Raw genomic sequence first — 20,247 nt, 5'->3', positions numbered from 1 at the left:
GGGAACCGCGTCTTTTGCAGCTACTCTGGCCTCTGTGCACTTACGGCAGAAATCCTTTGTGCACAGCCAAGCCTGGGTCCACGGCACTCTAACCTGCATTGCACGACTTTCTAAGTTGTCCTCCGGCAGCGTGGGACTCCTTTGTGCAACTTCTGGTGAGCACCATTTCACCCCTCTTTGTAGTGCCTGTTCTGGCACTTCTGCAGGTGCTGCCTGCTTCTGAGAGGGCTCCTTGTCTTGCTCGACACCCCCTCTGTCCCCAGACACAATTGGCGACATCCTGGTCCCTCCTGGGCCACAGCAGCATCGAAAAACCCTAACTGCATGATTTGCAGCTAGCAAGGCTTGTTGGTGGTCTTTCGGCAGGAAACACTTCAGCACAACTCTTCAAGACATGGGACATCCATCCTCCGAAGGAGAAGTTTCTAGCCCTTGTCGTTCTTGCAGAATCCTCAGCTTCTACTGCCTAGTAGCAGCTTCTTTGCACCCACAGCTGGCATTTCCTGGGCATCTGCCCATCTCCGACTTGCTTGTGACTTTTGCACTCGGTCCTCTTGTTCCAAAGGTACCCTCGACTGGAAATCCATCGTTGTTGCATTGCTGGTTTGTGTCTTTCCTGCAGAATTCCCCTATCACGACTTCTGAGCTCTTTGGGGTACTTTAGTGCACTTTGCACTCACTTTTCAGGGTCTTGGGGTGGGCTATTTTTCTAACCCTCACTGTTTTCTTACAATCCCAGCGACCCTCTACAAGGTCACATAGGTTTGGGGTCCATTCGTGGTTCGCATTCCACTTTTGAAGTATATAGTTTGTGTTGCCCCTATCCCTATGGGCTCCCATTGCATCCTATTGTAACTATACATTGTTTGCACTGTTTTCTAAGACTATACTGCATATTTTTGGTATTGTGTACATATATCTTGTGTATATTTGCTATCCTCATACTGAGGGTACTCACTGAGATACTTTGCCATATTGTCATAAAAATAAAGTACCTTTATTTTTAGTATATCTGTGTATTGTGTTTTCGCATGATATTGTGCAAGTGACACTAGTGGTACTGTAGGAGCTTCACTCGTCTCCTAGTTTAGCCTAAGCTGCTCTGCTAAGCTACCATTATCTATCAGCCTAAGCTGCTAGACACCCTATACACAAATAAGGGATACCTGGGCCTGGTGCAAGGTGTAAGTACCCCTTGGTACTCACTACAAGCCAGTCCAGCCTCCTACAATATGTGCAACCAGAAGGGTTTAAGCTTTGTAATGGTATATTGCTTTAGTAAATCAGCCATTGTGATGAGACGTCACAAATAAACATGGTGTCACAAATGGCTGTTCTTTCTTACAATTTTTTAATATTTGTTTAATTTAACACTTAGGGCCTGCTTTAGATTTTGGCACGAACAGTCCAGCTGTTCACTTTTCAATGAGAACCCCACCTGTTGCAGTGACTGTCCACCCTCCATATTTATACCAGTGTGAGCACAGGCGAAAGACAGCTGATGGTCTGCATTCACAGCCAAGAACCTTCACTCGCATCAACAAAGCCAAAAGTGGCTGGTGGTGGTACCATAGCCCCTTTTACCACTGAGCCAATCACGATGTGCAGTCCCACAGACGTAACTGTGGCAACTAAAACTCCACACCTGAACTGGCAGTTTCGGAGCTACATAAGCACGAAACTCACCTTTTTAACGTTTTCCATGTATCCTGCAGCCATGAACCCACTGCTACCCGTCCTCTCAATGCTCCTGGGCAAGGTGCAAAATGGAATTCAACCCTGACCTCGCCAGAACAGAAGGTAAGTTACAGGCATTCTTGTTACCCTCAGAGTTGCAGCTTCACAGTACTAATGGACTTGTGCATGGCTCATAATTTGTGTAAACACCACTGTAATGTGCAATGCTGAAGTGCGTAATCTTGAAGTCTTAAAATGTCTCAGAACAGATCTCGAGATATAAGTGGCACCCAACAATCTGGGACAGATTGCCTTCAAGGCAAAGGACACCTACACAAAAAGTCTCACCAATCACAAATAGAAATGTGCCCGTAAAGGTGTGTTAAATAATGTTCCCAAAATAGCTTAAGTATCAACTTAAACAGAATCTCCAGTTTTAACCAAACAATCCCATGATAATGTAGCAATTACACATGCTACAGGTGGATGCACACAGAATGTAATATAAATTCAACTGATCAGCTGCAAATATGGCATAGATGTGTGAAGGTCACATGTACCTTTGGTATGTTCAATATATCACAAACATAAGATCTTAACCAACTGTAAAGTGCCAGGTCATATGTGTAATGCATGTGTACATTATATCAACACATCATGTCAAAACAAACAAACATGCATTCTCCACTCACAAAAACAGAAACACATTTAATTTTGGTGTAAGGGTCCAGTAACAACATGAATGCTTTCACCAAAATTAATATGTCCATCACTAATATACAACTAAAATATACAACCTGTGTTTGTCACTGTCACAATTGAGAAGAACTGCATGGCACACATTAGCAGAAAGAACACCATCGGCAAACAATTAGTAACAACTCAATAATAAGGCCAGGGCAAAGGTATTCTCAAATCAAACTTTCCTATAAGTATGAGATAACCCTCTCATATTGTTTGTAAAATTCACTCCAAAAAATAACATCAAAGGCTCTAGGCCAGAAAGTTCAAAGTCTGGGTTGCCTGCCATAAATTACCTCTTATTTACTCTGCCAAAATAACCTCCTCAAAACGGGCATCTAGAGAGCAGTCACCTTAATGATCTTAGTGAGGGGTCCTTGGGTTTTGGGGGCAGAAGACTTTGGGTTTCAAATGGGAGGCTTTGGGAGTGGTGGATTTGGGTTTGGGAGGGGTGGATTTAAGAGTACGGGTTTGGAGGAGTGGGCTTGGTAGGGGTGGTTTGAGATTTTGAAGGGGTGGATTTATGTTTGGTAAGGGTGGGGTGAGATGTGGGAGAGGGCAGGGCCAGGGCAAAAATAGACTCTCCTTAGGGAGATGGTTAGGGTGTTCGTGAGGGAGTTGGGTTTGAGAGGAAGAGGGAATGACTCTGTCTGTTGTGTATGTGAGTCTTGAAGGTGTGGGTGTTTGAGGGTCTGGTGTATGTGTTGTATCTTTCGATTTGTGTTTCCTACTGGGTGTCTGTTGGGCAGGTGAGTGTGGGCATTTGTGTCAAGTATGTGTGTGTGTGGATATATGTGTAGTGGATGTGGTAGATATTGGTGTGGTGTCTGTTGGTATACTGGTATATGCATGTGTGGTGTTGGATGTGCTGACTGGGTGTGTGCCTGTGGTGACTGTGGATGTTGCTGTAGTGGTGGGTTTGGAGTCTGTGGGTATGATGATAGGGGTACGTGGTGTGTCATGGTGGGTGCACTGAATGGGGTGTGCTTATGGTGTGTGGGGGTGTTGTTGTAGTGGTGGGTGTTGTGTTTGTGGGTGTGGTGGTGGTGGAGTTATGGTTGTGTAGTGGTAGTGAATTGACTGCTAGTGTGACTGTGGTAGTGTGTGTAGTGTCTGGATGTGTATGACTAGGCTTGTGTTTTTTGTTGTGTTGGGATGTGCTGCTTGTGGTTGTTGTGTGTGAATGTATATGTTTGCTGTACTTTGGACAGAGCTGGGTTAAGGGATATGGGATGGGAAAGGGGAAGCAGTGGGAGTCTGGGCATAAGGTTGGGGTGGGTGGGATGCTATGGCTGTGGTTAATGTGGATGCCAGACCCTGGGAATGGCCACTGTAGGCAAGACAAGTTACTATGAATGCCATCCAGGTAAGCCTATGGTCTCGCCTACATTGATCGTTCTTAAAAGATCAACAGCCTCCTCAGTGAGCGCAGCTTGGGACACTGGGGCAAGGGCAGAGGTATCTGCAGCAGTGGTGATGCTGCCCCTTTTAGGGTGGCAGCTATGACCAAATGGAAGGAGCAAGAGGGAGGATGAAGAGTGGAATAGGGGGCTGACAAAGCTGCAAGTGTCACAGTCTCTTTGGTCTTCATTGAAGGCCACTGAGGAAGATGTGGAGTCACTGGTGACCTCCGTGCCACTCTCCTCTCCCTCCATGCCACTGGTTCCCTCAATGTTTGTGGTGTCCACACCTGATTGCCAGTGGCCAGCTTCACATCTGACAATGTGGCCGCTGTCACCTTTTCCTTGCCCAGTTGATATTGAAAACACAGTTACAAAAGTTATAGTGTATCTTTAAGAATACAATTGGACATCAAGGTACATCACACATCATTTGCCACAAGTTCAGTAATCCCCCATCTCAGCTCCCATATCATGTATGCCTTTGTCACTTATACACTTGTAGTTCACTCCAAACCGAGGGGTTCCAACAGCATGAATAATCACATAGGCCTGGCTACTTCTCTGAACCACTGCAGTACATAGCTAAAATAAGTTCACTTCTACCAAAGGGTAATGTTTTGGCATAGAAATTGTCTGGTCAACATATGACAACACAACATCTATGTGATGTTAACCTCCATATGTAAATGTCCCTTTCAGTATTACATTGCTCTCCATCATCAATTTCACCGCTGGGCAGGACCAAGGACACCAAAATGCTGTCTTTGGGATACACAGATCTCTTACCAATGTAGACACATTCCTGTCTGTTGCTAACAATACAGTTTGGCATAGAAAATCACGTTGGCAATCACAGACTGGCTTACATGCACATTTGTGAAGGATTAAGAACTCAGGTCCACCTTCTACTGTCCACATTAACTTACTAGAAGTTTGCTGGACAAACTGCTTTCAAACATATGTCAGATAAGGAATGATGCAACTGCACACAGAACAACAACACATTTTGTGCAGATGCACATTCTCATATTGCCAGAGCACCGACTTAGCAATGTAAATTCTGATATATCAGCTGCTTCATAATTGTGCAGTTTGCCACAGTTACAAGTAATGAAGCCTACATTTACTACACAAGTTTTTTTACATAACATCACACCTGACCCAATCATGACAGGTGCATGCTTTATGAACCTGTCCCTCATGTCACTGTGAAAATGCTGGTAATCCCTTTGTTTGCACACAGCCATATGTCTGCCCACAGCAATACTTCCAGTGTGAGGAGGAATACAGTGGCATTTTTTAGCACAAATCAATATACCACACAGAGCATCAGACAATGTCTGATCAATTGACATCTCCAAAAACCCTCATGGGCTTGGGATGTGTCTCATCCTCAAAGTTGATGGAATACAACATTGCTGCTCTTGAGAACTCAACTGCTCATCAAGCTCTGGGTAAGCCATCGTAAGGAAGCAGGCCATTAAGGAGTCATGGTGCAGTGCACCTGCCTGGGTTGCTGGGAGGACTGCCCAACTTGGCTCTCAGTTGACTTTTTTTGTGGCTCCATGCAGGCTCTCTGACCTCTTCCAACAGTGCATGTTACATTTCTTGTAGACCCCCAGGATCCACACCTTCCTTGAGATGGACTTCCAGATTTCCCCTCTTCTAATAGACATTGACCTATATAGATGACATAAAAGGGCAAGAAAATAAAATTCAGTGTTGCTGTTGGTAGTACTGCTGTGACATTACGTTTTGGAAATTTACACGTACATTCTCCAAACAGTTAATAGATTTCTTGCCAGCACATTGTTACAGGTAGAGCGGAAATACTGATTTGCAGTGATCTCATGCACACCATCAATACTTGCTATCTTCTCATGTTACCTAATCAGGCCAACAACATCATCTTGGCCAGAGTTATGCTATTACTCCTGTTGTGAAGTCTACTCCTGATTACTCACAATCATTGTGAGCTACTAAAGGCCAAACCACTGTACTATCCTTGCACATAATCATACACACAGCTACATTGGCTTCCTGTCAAAACAACCACGAGTCAGAACCCATGGTCTGCATCGCATACGCTGACTGATAACAAGATAGAAGGGCTGCTACGTGTCAATGAGAGCAGGGATTTGTGGTATGTTTCAACAAATATGTTTTGGAATGGGACGGATTGAGAAGGATGATGGTGAGCGAGTGTCATCTGAATTTGCAGCACCTAAAATAAGTTTACCTACATGTGGCTCTGTGACATGTTTAAACCATGCAGAGCAACCTAATACACAATATGTGTTGGAATCCCATGTGACAGTACACCATCATACAACTCCAGATCATCTACATTTTTCCATCAACATCACTTTCATTTCCACATTGGCCGTATGTTGTCAGTCATACTACTGGGTCACTGTCTCCTGGCCACTCATAGTCAGTGACCTGCAGTTTGTGTGATGAAGTAGGATGCATGTGTGTTATATGGACACAGATTGTAGCTTCTATTTTCAGGTCACTTAACATTGCCATGCACAGGCATTTCACACATTGGCCACAACAATCTGTCTAGCTATATCATTCTGCCAACTCCAATCACAACACTACTCACATTACAAGAAAGGAATCAGTCAGACATTCCCCTATCAGATGTACCTGTTCCTTTAGGATCCCATAGATTTTGATGTACAGGGACAAACCTCCTTGGCAAGAAGATCCAGCTCCTCAAGGGAGAAGGCAGGGGTTTTGTCACCTACTTCGCCAGGCATCCTGGCTCCCAGAGCTCGGTAACAGGAACAATAAATAAGGAGGTCTTGATGACTGCAGTGATAGGAGGCAAGTGAGTGCTTTTTCACAATGCAGCATACAAGTACACAACGAATGCGATACGTGACAGAGACAGACAAAGCCATTGGCTTTCGTGCATAGCTGTCACACACGTTAGCCTATCGCAGGGCCCGTTGTGAAGGCTACCATCTACTACACAGTGAACTTCCGCTGACAGCCGTCATGTATCCATTGTCCTGACATCAAGCAGATGCCATTTTAGGGTGCAAAGCTGCATATTATTCAATTGTTAGTGCAGCACCTGCACTCAAAATGGAGGCTAGTACATTTTTAAATGTCAGATATGAACAAAACTTTTCTTGGACAGATATGACAGAATAAAATGTGGACCTTGATTGTGTTTGACAACAAAAATGCCGCAGGGGAAGAACTATTCTGTTGATGTTATTTAAAAATATATATATATATATATATATATATATATATATATAGGCAAATAATACAGTTCAAATGTATTATCTGCACATAATGACAATAAAACTTGAAAAAACTTTTTTTTTAAATGTTGCAGTCCAAATATTTGATGTCAATGTGTGTACATGAATTACCCAATGACATTTCTACTGTTTCCAGTAAGCCTGATGTGTTTTAACATTAAAAGTATGGTGTGACTATTTCATCTGATCTTTTCTTTCCTATACATGCAGACATCTGAGCCCAGCCATGGGTTGAGGTTACAGCCTCAGGTATTCTGGCCCTTTACAGACCTTTTCACCATGGACGAAAGGGACATCGTCAAGCAATATCATCTAAATAAGCAAGCTATCCTGCATTTGTGTCAGCAGTTGGAGCCTGAGCTTCTTCCTCACAATATGAATCTGACAGCCATAACACCAATAGTAAAACTCATGGCAGTACTGCATTTTGTAGCTACTGGCACCTTTCAATACACTGTGACAGTATCTGGGGGCATGTCCCAACCAACTTTCAGAAGAAGTCCTTTTTTCCTTGATGAAAAACAAACATCAACAGCTACATCCATTTCCCACCTCTGTAAGATTTGGCTACGATGAAGGGAGAATTTTATACTTTAGGTGCACTGTCACATGTGGTTGGAGCAATAGATGGCAGGCATATTGCCTTGGTGCCACCACGCAAAAGAGAACAGGCCTACCACAATCAGAAGCACTTATATTCCATCAATGTGCAAGTTGTCTGCTTGCCAGACTTATACATCTCAAGTGTGTGTGCCCTCCTCCCTGGGTCTATGAAGGATTGATTCATACAACAGAACAACAATATACCCATGCAGATGTCACGACTTGGACCAGAGAGGGCCTGGCTTGTTAGTAAGTACAATATAATATGTTGATTTTTTGCTCAAATCCTAGTTTAGAAAAGGAAAATGGCTTGATATGTGGGTAATCTGTTGATGTGTTGCTTCCATATAGGAGACACAGCATTTCCTAACTGACTTTGGGTACTGGAACTGCTGAGGAATCCAACAACGCCAGGGGAAGTCCATTTCAATGAGTCCCATTGAAGAACACTGAGGCCAGTAGAGCAGGCTTTTGGGATCCTGGCGGCTAGGTTCAGGTGCTTGGACAAGACCAATGGAGCCTTCCTCTGCTCACCCAAAAAATTGGGTGAAATCACTGTTGCCTACTGTATTCTTCATAGCATCGCCCTGTGTAGAGACATCCCTATAATTACAGAAAAGGGAGACAGTGATAAGACCCCAGGTGAGGATGTTGAAATGCCCAGTGAAGATGCCAGTGTTGAAAAAGAAGGAGTGACTTACTTCAAGATGTAATTGTCCACTTCTTCACCTAAGAGTAAGGTTACCTTTGCACATTTTAAACTCCAATGTCAGTACAACATGTGTCCTAGGGAACATATATGCCTGCTTGGTAATTTCTTAGAAATGGTCAGTACAGGAAAGTTCAAGGCAAAGATATTAGTGGATCAGAGTTTCCCTACATTGGGTAATGTATTCATTGACACAGAGGAAATGTGCTTGTGCTAAGTATTTGTGTCCTCATGACGTGTCAATTGAGTTCAATGTAATATGTGGTAAACTTAATTTTTCTTACCTATTCTGTTTCAGGGTCCTTTATCATGTCATCTTCATTTGGACATTTCAAACTTCTGGTATTTGCTGTGATATGTTAGTGTTTGGAAGTACAAAGTGAACATGTGTTGATCCTGAGACAGCCACCCACTTGAGATGGACAAATCTTTTCCAGAGACAACTTGCACTCTGATAGTATGGAAGTTCAGAAGATTGTATCTGACCAGTTTTCTGTGTGATGCTGTATATGTGCCACTTGGGTTCCTCAAACCACATGTGTACATAAAGCCCTAGCATACTGTTCTTCCTTATGGTGGTTAAATCTTTTTGGACAGTGGAGGTAGCTGTTAATGTGTTCCATCATAGGTGATAGAACTTTTTGTTAGCACACCACTGAATGGTGAATGAGTCATTACAACAGATATTGCCACAGTATCCTCTACTGGTCATGTGGCCTCAAATGTTGTCACTGCCATGATATAAACTATTAGTGTTATGGATCTAGGATTCCTACTGTGAGGGCAGGATATACGGCTACAACTGAGATCATGCATCATTGCATCATTGATAGTTTGCCTATTTAATTTATTCCCACTGCATATTCCCTTTCCTCCATGGTTTCAAGGTGGTGGAGCATATAATACTGAATGTCACAGACTATTGGAGTTAGGACTGTTTTTTGTAACCCACATTCCATTTCTGCAAGGAGCTGTTGCCAAAGTTTGTATGTTCCCAATAAGTATGAGTTGAGTTTGTTTTCTTTGAATAAATTGGTTGATATTTTACCTCTTTGTGATTGCAAACTTTTTTCCCAACTGAGTGTTCTCAAGATTTGGCAACATGATGGTGGAAGATGGACATGACAAAGGAAATGCCACAAATGATCTAACAAAAGTCTATGTCCATTACATTTATTAACATAACACAATAACAAGAGTGAGGTGTTTTATAAAACCGACTAAAGAAACAAAATGGGTTGATCATGATGGGTGGAAACATGGTAGTAGAGCCAAAAACAGTTCCACAGCTGTCCTCAGAGAAGGTAAAGGTGTCCATGAAATAGTCCACAGAGTGAATGGTGGACCTACAAAGAAGAAATCAGGTTCTGCGTCTTTTGGAAGTTGTAGTGCTGGTCTTGCTATCCTCTCCTGCTGGCCCGAATGGCTGTTTCCTTTGGAGAGGTGGAGGGACAGAGTGCAGGAACTGGGGTTGTGGGAGCATGCTCATTATGTGGCAGGGCCTTCCTGTCAGTGGCTGGCAGTGGTATAGTTTGCCCAAAAGCTATAGGGATCACAGATAGGGGCAGATAGTATAGGAAAATCCCTGCGCATACGGGGGTAAATGTCAAATAGCACCCCAGTCAGGGAGCTCACTTTTTCATTGTGGATCTGTAGTTCCAAGATGTGCTCCCTCTGCACCTCCTTGATTTCCCAGAGCTCAGTTATAACCTGGCTCCTCATGCCTTGGGAGTCCTGGACTGATTGGTCAATGGTGGTGTAGCTAACAAAAACCCAAGTGGCCTCCCTTAGCTAGCCCACAGATTCACCCCCACAACTCCTACCCCCCCCAGCCTGTGCCCTTGAGGAAGTGTCCCCTAAATCACTAGGTCCTGCAGAATTAAAGGCCTTGTTGTTGGTGTCTCAACAGGAGCCATGGCTCGGGGCACAGGATTGTTGTGCGGGTCCTCAGTGCACAGGAACTGGAGGTGTCCATACGCTGAGATGCTGTTACAGCTGTGGTGAGGGGTGTAGGTGTGGGCAAGTTTGACACACTGGAGCTGTCTAGTCAGACAGACCAGATGGACCAGCTGGCTTGTGGTCATCCGGACTTGCAGCATTGGGGTCTTCACTGAAGGCGTGCTCCTGGGCAGGAGTGAAGGTGTCTTGACTGGCAGATGGTGCTGCACGGGCAGGGTGTTTGGACCTGTGAAGGTTACAGAGGATAAGTAATTAAAATATAGTTTGTGCATTTAATGTGTCTACAAAAGGGCCAACCTAAAAACTAGAAAGAGAGTGATAGGCTGATTAGGCCTTTGTGTTATTTTCATTATTTTACCCAGACAGCCTGATTTACGCAGATGACAACTCCAGAGGCAACCTTTTAGAGATGTCCTAAAATGCCGAAGTGTTATTTCAGATTTGTAGGTTCCATATGACAGACATTGAACTCAACACAGTGGTGAGTAGATTGAAGTACTGAACCATTCCAAGCCCTAGCTGGCTGCAATACATTGGATACAATGTGGTTCATACTGCAAATCAAAATGTAATTGGTCATCACATGGACAGTGATATGTAACTTGTGTGGGGCTACTAATTCTATGCAGCATGCCGCAACACATTTTTGGGTAGCTTGGATTCAAAAGAGAATGAATAATACAAGCATTTCCATCAATTTAATGTAGCTATCAGCAGGTATCAACATGGTTGAGATACACAAGAAGTGATAATTTAATCCATAGCGAAGCAATATGGGTGAGATACACAAGAAGTGATATTTTAATACATAGCAGTACACAGTGACTGTCAAATGCATTCATTTTTTAAATGTGTCGTTATATGGAAGTAAAGGACGTTAGAACAACATTACATTACAGTATTGTTTTTTAGATCCTACAACAGAGCTTCACTGTAGTTGTAGTTTTCTGTTGACACCATAGAAAATACTTGTTTGAAAAGTAAGTTGCACATATCATTTCAAATAACTGTAGTGGAGATAAATTCACGTTGGCAACTCGCATATACATATAGATATGATGTATCTAGGAGAAAATATCACTTAGAAACACCATACTTTCCTGTGAAACTGGATGTATTTTATGGCCCTGTTTTGTGAGCACAACAGTATATATATATATATATATATATATATATATATATATATAGCACAACAGTATATATATATATATATATTTATATATAGACAGAGCCCATACAATGGATGATCCATGGGGAATCTGTCTGTACATATTGCATTATGTTAGAAGAAGAGCAACAATCATGCTGTTAGTAATGGGTATAACACAACATATTTGGTTTAGTCGAAGTTAGCTATATCTGTTTTGCTAAGGTTGCTGCAGCATTGTAGACATCTAACTTAAGGACAGGACTCCATTAGTGATTAGAGAGACATACATAGGTCTGACTTACCAGTCTGCACTCCACCAGGGATTCCAGTAGAGCCTTCAGGATGGAGGATTATCAAGCCTTTTTCCTACCAGAGAAAGAGTTGAAATGGGGGAGAGGAGAACCACTACCAGTCCTCTGGGCCTCCAGGAGATGCTTGGAGGCCAGTGAACAAACTTTCCCGACAGGTCCTTCCACCTCTTCATAATCTCCTCATGTGAGTCCAGGTTGTTAGCTACAGCATTCACTTTGTCAACTATTCTAGCCCACATTTGCTTTTTTTCGGAATTGGTAATATTTTGAACTTGTGCTCCAAACAGTTGTGTCTCTAATCTAGGGCCAGATATAGTAAAATCCAATTTTGCGAATCAGAAATTGCGAGTCGGTGCATCTCGCAATTTCAGATTCACAAGATCGGATGCAGAACGGTGTCTCAGACACCGTCTGCGAATCTCAATTCGACCCCATTGAGATTCCCTGCACTCACAGGGATGGTGGCCTGCTGGAGACAACAGACCTCCATGTCTGTGACTGCTTTTTGAATAAAGCAGTTTTTTTGTATTGTAGCCCGTTTTCCTTGAAGGAAAACGAGTTGCAATACAAAAAAATAATGAAACCATTTGGTTTCGGTTTTTCAGAGTAAGCAGTGGTCCATTGGACCACTGCCTGCTCTGAAAAAACATTAATGGTGACATTCACAAAGGGGAAGGGGTTCCCTGGGGACCCCTTCTCTTTTGTGAATGGGTTACCACCAGTGTGACACTGGTGGCAACTGCGAATTGCTATGCGACTGCGTTCTTTTCTGCAATTCTGCATCGCGGTGCGAGTCGCAAATAGGAGGGGAACACCCCTTCCTATTTGCGAGTCGCATTTCCATTTTGCGAGTCAGTACCGACTCGCAAAATGGGAATGTGCATCGCGATGCGCGTTTTGCATGGCGCAAACTGCGATTTTCGCAGTTTGCGCCATGCAAAACGCTTCCTACATCTGGCCCCTAATGATTTAATCCACCATGACAGACAACTATCCCTTTGAAAAAGGGGGATTTCTCCCTTTCTTCCATAGTGAATAATTGGGAAAAACTAAAATATTGCCCAAAAAGTCCCCAAATAATAAAGTTTAAAAGAAAATACAGAGGGAGAGTAACACAGAAAAAAAGTCTGTCCCCTGTGTGGCATCCCTGCATCCAAATGGTCTTCTGCAATGTGGTGGCAAAGGATCATGGCCTGAAATGGAGTATGTTTTAGAGTGTGTTTGCAGGTGTCCACAATTATTCAATTTACAACAGGTGTGGGCTACTAGCATCCAAACAAAAGCCACAGCCATAGTACTATACCGATCGGGTCCCTCAACAGACTCTCGCTGTCATGGGCCCACCACTGACACACCACCAGAACAACTGTGTTCTTGAAATAGGCTTGGTGGGAAGCCACCATCAAGATGGCAATGGACCGCTAATCTTCGGCATTTGAGTCTGCCGCATCGGATGCGAGATGCCGCTGGTGCGACGGAATACACTCCATCATAGTGGTCTTTGGCTTAGCTGCAATGCATCTAAGTGTAGCTGGTGTGCAACTACCGACGTGATGGTCTTTTCCGGCCCGGTGCTGATCTGCTTGTCTGTAATACCACCAAGATGTTAATCAGGCCCTTAGTTTCTTTGGGAAAATTTTGAAGGATCTACACAAATGACCCCTTGCTCAATTCACAATTTTGGCTATCTTTCAGAAATGTAGAGCTTTCTGGGATCGACCATGCATTTCATACTCATTTCCACCACAAACTGGAAGGAGGTAGAAAACACAAATAATTAGGAATAACTGGCTATCTTCCAGTAAAAGGCCAAAACTGTGTTAAAAAAAAAAAATCTGAGTCAAGTCTGCTTGTTCCTGACAGCTTGGATGATAGTGATTTTTAACACTAAAACCGTTTTGTTGATGCTTTTTACAGGAAAGAAAACAGACAGCTTATTCTGCAACACTTTTTCCCAAAAAATCAAATTGTAGCTGTACTTTGTCTAATTTCTCAGTCCCCGCAAGGGGAATCAGCAAACCCAGGGTGCCTTTACAATCCCCAGGTGGTTGGCAAAAAAGAGATGTAAATTTGGAATGGATAGCGTATGTTGACAAAAAGTTGTGGAGGCCTAAGCTTGAACTATCCCATATAGCCAAAAAAAGCTTTACAGTGAGGGGGAAAGGCCTAGCAATGAAAGGGTTAAAATGGAAGGTTTGATCTGGTAAAAGGGGGATTTTTCCAGGTCAACACAGCAGTGTACAAATGCACCCCCCGGACACAATGGCAGACCTGAGACATTGTTAAAGGGTCACTTAAGTGGGTGGCATAATCATTGCTACAGGCCCACATGCAGCATTTAATTCACAGGCCCTGAATACATGTAATGCATTTTACTAAGGACGCATAATTAAATTAAATATGACACTTGAGGTAAACCAATATTACCATGTTTAGGAGACATGGGGAACAAGCACCTTAGCACTGGTTAGCAGTGTTAAAGTGCAGAGTCCTATAGCCAACAAAACAAATTCAGCAAAAAAAGGTGGGAAGTAGGCATAATGTTGGGGGGGAGGACCACCCTAAGGCTGTCAGGTCTAACAAGGTGACAGCCCAGGCCCTTGTCTGAGAGCCCCAAAGTTACCCCCCCCCCTTGTTAAATACAAAATGTAACTTGTACTGGATTTGCAATTCCCAAAGTTGCCTCAAGAACCTGGCTGGGGAAGGCAAATCTGATGCTGAATGTAAAGACATGGGACCGCAAGTCCCCAGTAAGCTTCAGGTTGGCCTTTTGATAGAGAACAAGTAACCCGAACCAAATCATCATTGTTAGACCTGGCATCCTTTGTGTGGTCTCACTTGTCTTTTTTGCCACTGCTTCCTATATTTTGAATGTATGCTGGACTCTGTTTTTGCTGTTTTTGGTACTATGGGCACTCTACCACTGCTGACCAGTGCTAAAGTGCAAGTGCTCCTGGTGTAAAATGAATGTGTAATTGGCTTTACCATGTTTGGCACATTTGATTTACTAGGAAGTCCCTAGTAAAGTACACTAGAGGTGCCCAGGGCCTGTAAATCAAATGCTACTAATGGCCCTGCCGCACTGATTGTGTAACCCTCATAAGTAGCCCTGTAAACATGGCTCAGGCCTGCCACTGCTGTGTCTATGTGTGCAGTTTGAAACTGCCAATTTGACCTGGCAAGTGTTCCCACTTGCCATGGCCAAACCTTCCCTTTTTATACATGTAAGGCACCCCTAAGGTGGGCCTTGGGTGGCTCCATGGGCAGGATGCAGTGTATGACAAAGGTGGGACATGTACTGATGTGTTTTCCATGTCTTAACAGTGAAATACTGCCAAATATGTTTTTCACTGTTGCAAGGCCTATCTCTCTCATATGTTAACATGGGGACTGCCTTTAGATATCTTTTAAGTGAAGTTTCCCTTTGGGAGCAGATAGAAATGTGGAGTTTGGTGTCTCTGAACTCACAATTTAAAAATACATATTTTGGTAAAATTGGTTTTTAAATTGTCATTTTGAAAATGCCATTTGCCATTTTCTTGCTTAAACCATTCTGTGACTCTGCCTGTTTGTGAATCAACCTCTAGACAGTGACACAAAGGGAGCTGGGATGTAGCCTGCTAATCCTGATGAGCCATCTGAGCTAGAGTGGAGGGAGGAGTGGTCACTTACACCTAAATGGACTGCACCTGCCCTCACACCTTGCAGTCTCCAACCCCTTGGTGTGTGTCTGGGGCCTAGCCTGGGCAAGTCAGGACCCTGTAAACAACAGAGACTTTCCTTTGAAGTTTGCCTATTTCAAAGGCAGAAATTGGTATAAGTAGGGGACCCAAAATCCCAGATTTTAGATGACTTCTGGAGTCAAGAGGAACCTCTACCAAGGAGAAGAGGTGAAGAGCTGGAGGAAGAGTAGTGCCCCTTTGCCTGTGACTGTGCTTTGCTGTTTTGGCCTGCAGATACTGCTTCGGCATGAAAGAGGAAAAAGACTGGATTTTGTTGTGCATTCCCGCTTGAGAAGAATCTCCAAGGGCTTGGACTGAGCTTGCATCCTGTTTAGAAGTCTTATGGTCATCAAAGACTTCCTCTGCCAGCACCTGGATTCTCTGCTGAGACTCCCACCCTGACAAGTGGTGTCCCATCCAGTCAGTGGGCCCTTGAAAGGTGAAGTTGGCTGAACAAGGACTGAAATCCATGCACAGAACACAGTGAAGGGTAATTTCCGACACACCACTTGCAACACGGCTGAAAAATGATGCATTGCCCGCTTTGCAGCTAAAATCGACTCTCCATCTGCATTGCGACTGGGAGATTGACGCATCGCAGCTAGAGAAATGACGCAACACCCGTTTGCGGCTGCTGATAATGATGCAAACCCCACGCAGCACAGTTTTCTAACACTGTGCAACCTAATTTCTTACTCATCATCGTTGGACTTCAAACTCATCATGAAACTGCGTGGATCTGAGGTGCCCTGTCTAAAAATCGACACATTGCTCTTTTGCGGGAGAGAAAAATGATGTATCACGACCCGACTGGAGAAGAAACATCACAGGGCCTGACTTGCAAGTAAGGATTCAATGCATCGCAGACTTTTCTGATGCACACTTGCCAGCGCGGCTTTATTTTTGACGCAATCCAGGTACTTTGTGTAAAATCAACATTTCCATTGTTTTCTATGGAGTAAGACTCTTATTCTTTTGAAAATTCATATCTTGACTTGTGTATTTTGGATTTTTGTCGTTTTGGTCTTGTTTGATTTAGATAAATATTACCTATTTGTCTAAACTGGTATAGTGTCCATTTTGTAGTGTCTTCACTGTATTACTGTATGCATTGGTACAAATACTTTACACTTTGCCTTTGAGATATGCCTGACTGCTTGTGCCAAGCTATCAAGGGGGTGAGCAAGGGTTATCTTGAGTGTGTAACTTCATTGCCCTGACTAGAATGAGGGTCCCTGCTTGGACAGAGTGCAAACTGACTGCCAACCAGAGACCCCATTTCTAACAATCAGGAACAGCGCAAAGTCCAAAATGGGTCCATGGACCCAATAAACCCATGACAGGATCCTCAAATCATAAAAAGAAAAACTAAGTCCTAATCAAGGGCCAGACCACATAGCTAACTTCTTTACACAGTGCAGATTGACAACCAGTGGTGGGTAGGTGGTAGGGCCTGGTCAGTGGCTAGTCATTGCCAGACACCACTGAATGCGGATGAAAGCTGCGTGCAGTGGCGTTTGATCACCCAGGCGGGGAGGGGGGGCAGGGCATGGCCAGAGGCATGGCCCTTTGGCTAACCTATGCAGTGGGATGGGGCAGGCTACCTGTAGAGGATTAAACTAAAGGGCTGGGAGGACTTGAGGACCTGCAGACAGATATCACTGCATCACCCCCATAGATGGGCTTTCTAAAGCCTTCTGCTCTTTCCCTTTCTGTGTCAGTCTGACTCATGTAGAAAATAAACAGCATATATTTTTAATTTATTTATATCAAATGTATTCTGAAAAGAACTATTTGTCTTTTAAGAAAGATTTATAGTTTTATTTGTGTTTCTACTTTTTGAGAAAAGAGAAAATTAAGTTTTAAAGCATTAGAACACCAAAAAGAACATGGGGCCAGATGTACAAACATAGGGATTACTGATTTCCCATTTGGGAATATCTCCGAACCTTAAGTAAGAAATTGGTATTCCTAATGTATGGATCCTTGTATTTCCAAATAGCGACTTCTCCTAGGTTGTAAATTGACTTACTTCATGAATATTAATGATGTAAGTCACAATTTGCAACCAAATAGCAATTTGCAAGCATCACGTGGTTGGTTGCCTGTTGAGGTCAGGAGACCACCATGTCTGTGGTTGCTCTTTAATAAAGCAATATTTTTTTTAATGAAGCCTATTTTCCCTAAATAAAAACAAGATGTATTTAGAAAATGAAAATTCAACTTTTAAGTTTCATTTATTAAGTGCAGACAGTGGGCCCTTAGACCTCTGTGTGCTCTTAACTTTTTTTTTAACGTTCTCAAAGGGGAGTGGCTCCTGAGGAACCTCTTCCCATTTGTGAATGGGTTAGCACTACTTTTGACCTGGTGGTAAGGTATCACTGTTGTGTGACTGAAATTCAGTTGCAAAACAGAAATACATTCCGTACCGATTAGGTATTGGAAGGAATGCCCTAAACAAACCTCTTTCAAATACTGAAGCACAAGTGCAAATTGTGATTCAGTAAGAAGTTACCCAATCACATTTTGCTTTTTGTACATTTCAAAAAAGCATTTTTGGGGTTGCAAATAGTTGATTCTGCAATCGGGTCATTTGCAACCACAAAAATGCTTTGTACATTTGGCCCACTATATTTGGGCCATGTGAAGAGGTATCCACTCTATACTCAGGGTCTTTGCCACTGAACTGTCTACCTACAGCCTTTGACCATTTATAATGAGCTCTGGGCACAGAATGTAGCCTGCAGCAAGGTCTTTTGTCAGGTTTTGTTCCGCACAGTCCACTGCATAAGGCCTTCAGCCATGTGCAGCAGGCTCTGTGCGCACATGTGCCACCAATGTTGTTATTTGTGATGGCATCTCTGACATCATTTGTGAGGTCAAGAACAGTGCATTTGGGGGCACGTTATGGTTTGTAGAGCCAAGCATAACTGTAAAACGTCACAGAAATTTAGATTTAATTCCCCAAACAATTTTTCCATGGACTTTTATGTATGATGGAAGAAACATCAACCCTAAACTATGTGAAGAAAGTAAGACCTATGTAGGTATGTTTGATGGCGGCAAAGCTACTTTGGAGAAAATAGCCAAGTAGGTATGGAAAAGTGGTATTGTAGGCGGGGCTAGCCGGGAAGGAGGGAAAACTCACCACAGAAGTGGAATCATTCCGGTCTAAAACAATTTTTCAAATGTAGTTTTGTTTTTTGCAACAGTTAATGCCCCATAATGTCATAGCATGTAAGATCCAATGTCTCTCCTTCTTCTGTTAAGTACTGAGTGGAAGACAACGTTTAAATTCTAAACTTTCTTATTTGTGTAATGCCTCTGACAATGGAAGATTATTTAACCAATGGCAATCCCATTGACAATGTAACAATGATAGAGAGTTTGACAAGCATTCAGTGAAATGCCCTAGCAATTTCAAAATCAAATCAAGGTCACTGTATATTAAAATAGTGATAATACCCATTGTGAACCAGTTTTTGCACTAACCGTACTGTAGATGATAAAAAGTGAATAGACTCAGTAAAGGCCTCTGGGCTATTTTTTATATCAACGCAAATGAGTCTGGGCATGAGGTCAAGAAAAGTCTAGGGAGTTTAAGCACCAGTGGAAAATTTCTTTTTTTAGCAATTTTGTGCCCATCCCCAAAAAGACAGTCAGTTCGTAGCTCCCAGCTTCAATAATACATTCTGCATCATAGCAGTTGCATACAATTGCAAATTGCCAAAGTCATCCCACATTATTATTTTGCAAGTGTTCAATGGGTCCCAGAACATCAAGTCCAGTTTTGTTACATTTGAGACACTGCAGGACCCACAGAATTGAGAAGATTCCTGAAATACCCATTGATTTAGCACTGCATTGTTGGTCATAACTGTCGCCATTGGTAATAATGTACAAACATTTGGATAAAAATGCTCCAGATGAGATAGTTTTGTGTGCTGCTCCTCTGCAAAACTTTTTCTGTACACACTTCATGATTGTTATCAAAAAAGGTTATTGAGCTTTAACCCCTTCGCTGCCAGGCCTTTTCCCCCTCCAGTGCCAGGCCTTTTTTTTGCCTATTTGGAATAGTTCTCGCTTAGGCCGTCATAACTTTTTGTCCACATAAGCTACCCATGCCACATTTGCGTCCATTTTTTCCAACATCATAGGGATTCTAGAGGTACCCAGACTTTGTGGGTTCCCCAGAAGGAGGCCAAGAAATTAGACAAAATACAGTGAAAATTTTGTTTTTTTCAAAAAAATTGGAAAAAAGGGCTGCAGAAGAAGGCTTGTGTTTTTTTCCCTGAAAATGGCATCAACAGAGGGTTTGCAGTGCTAAAATCACCAGCCTCCCAGCTTTCAGGAAGAGGCAGACTTGAATCAGAAAATCCAATTTTTCAACATAATTTTGGAATTTTACTGGGACATACCCCATTTAAAAAAAATTTTGTGCTTTCAGCCTCCTTCCAGTCAGTGACAGAAATGGGTGTGAAACAAATCCTGGAACCCAGAAACCCAACCATTTATGAAAAGTATACAACGTTCTGAATTCAGCAAGGGGTAATTTGTGTAGATCCTACAAGGGTTTCCTACAGAATATAACAACTGAATAAAGAAATATTGAAATTGAGGTGAAAAAAGATTTTCTCTACGCTTGACTCTGTAACTTTTTCCTGCAATATCAGATTTTTGAAAGCAATATA

Source organism: Pleurodeles waltl, chromosome 6, assembly GCF_031143425.1.
Source record: "Pleurodeles waltl isolate 20211129_DDA chromosome 6, aPleWal1.hap1.20221129, whole genome shotgun sequence".
Lineage (NCBI taxonomy): Eukaryota > Metazoa > Chordata > Amphibia > Caudata > Salamandridae > Pleurodeles > Pleurodeles waltl.
Note: the sequence above shows the minus strand (reverse complement) of the source record.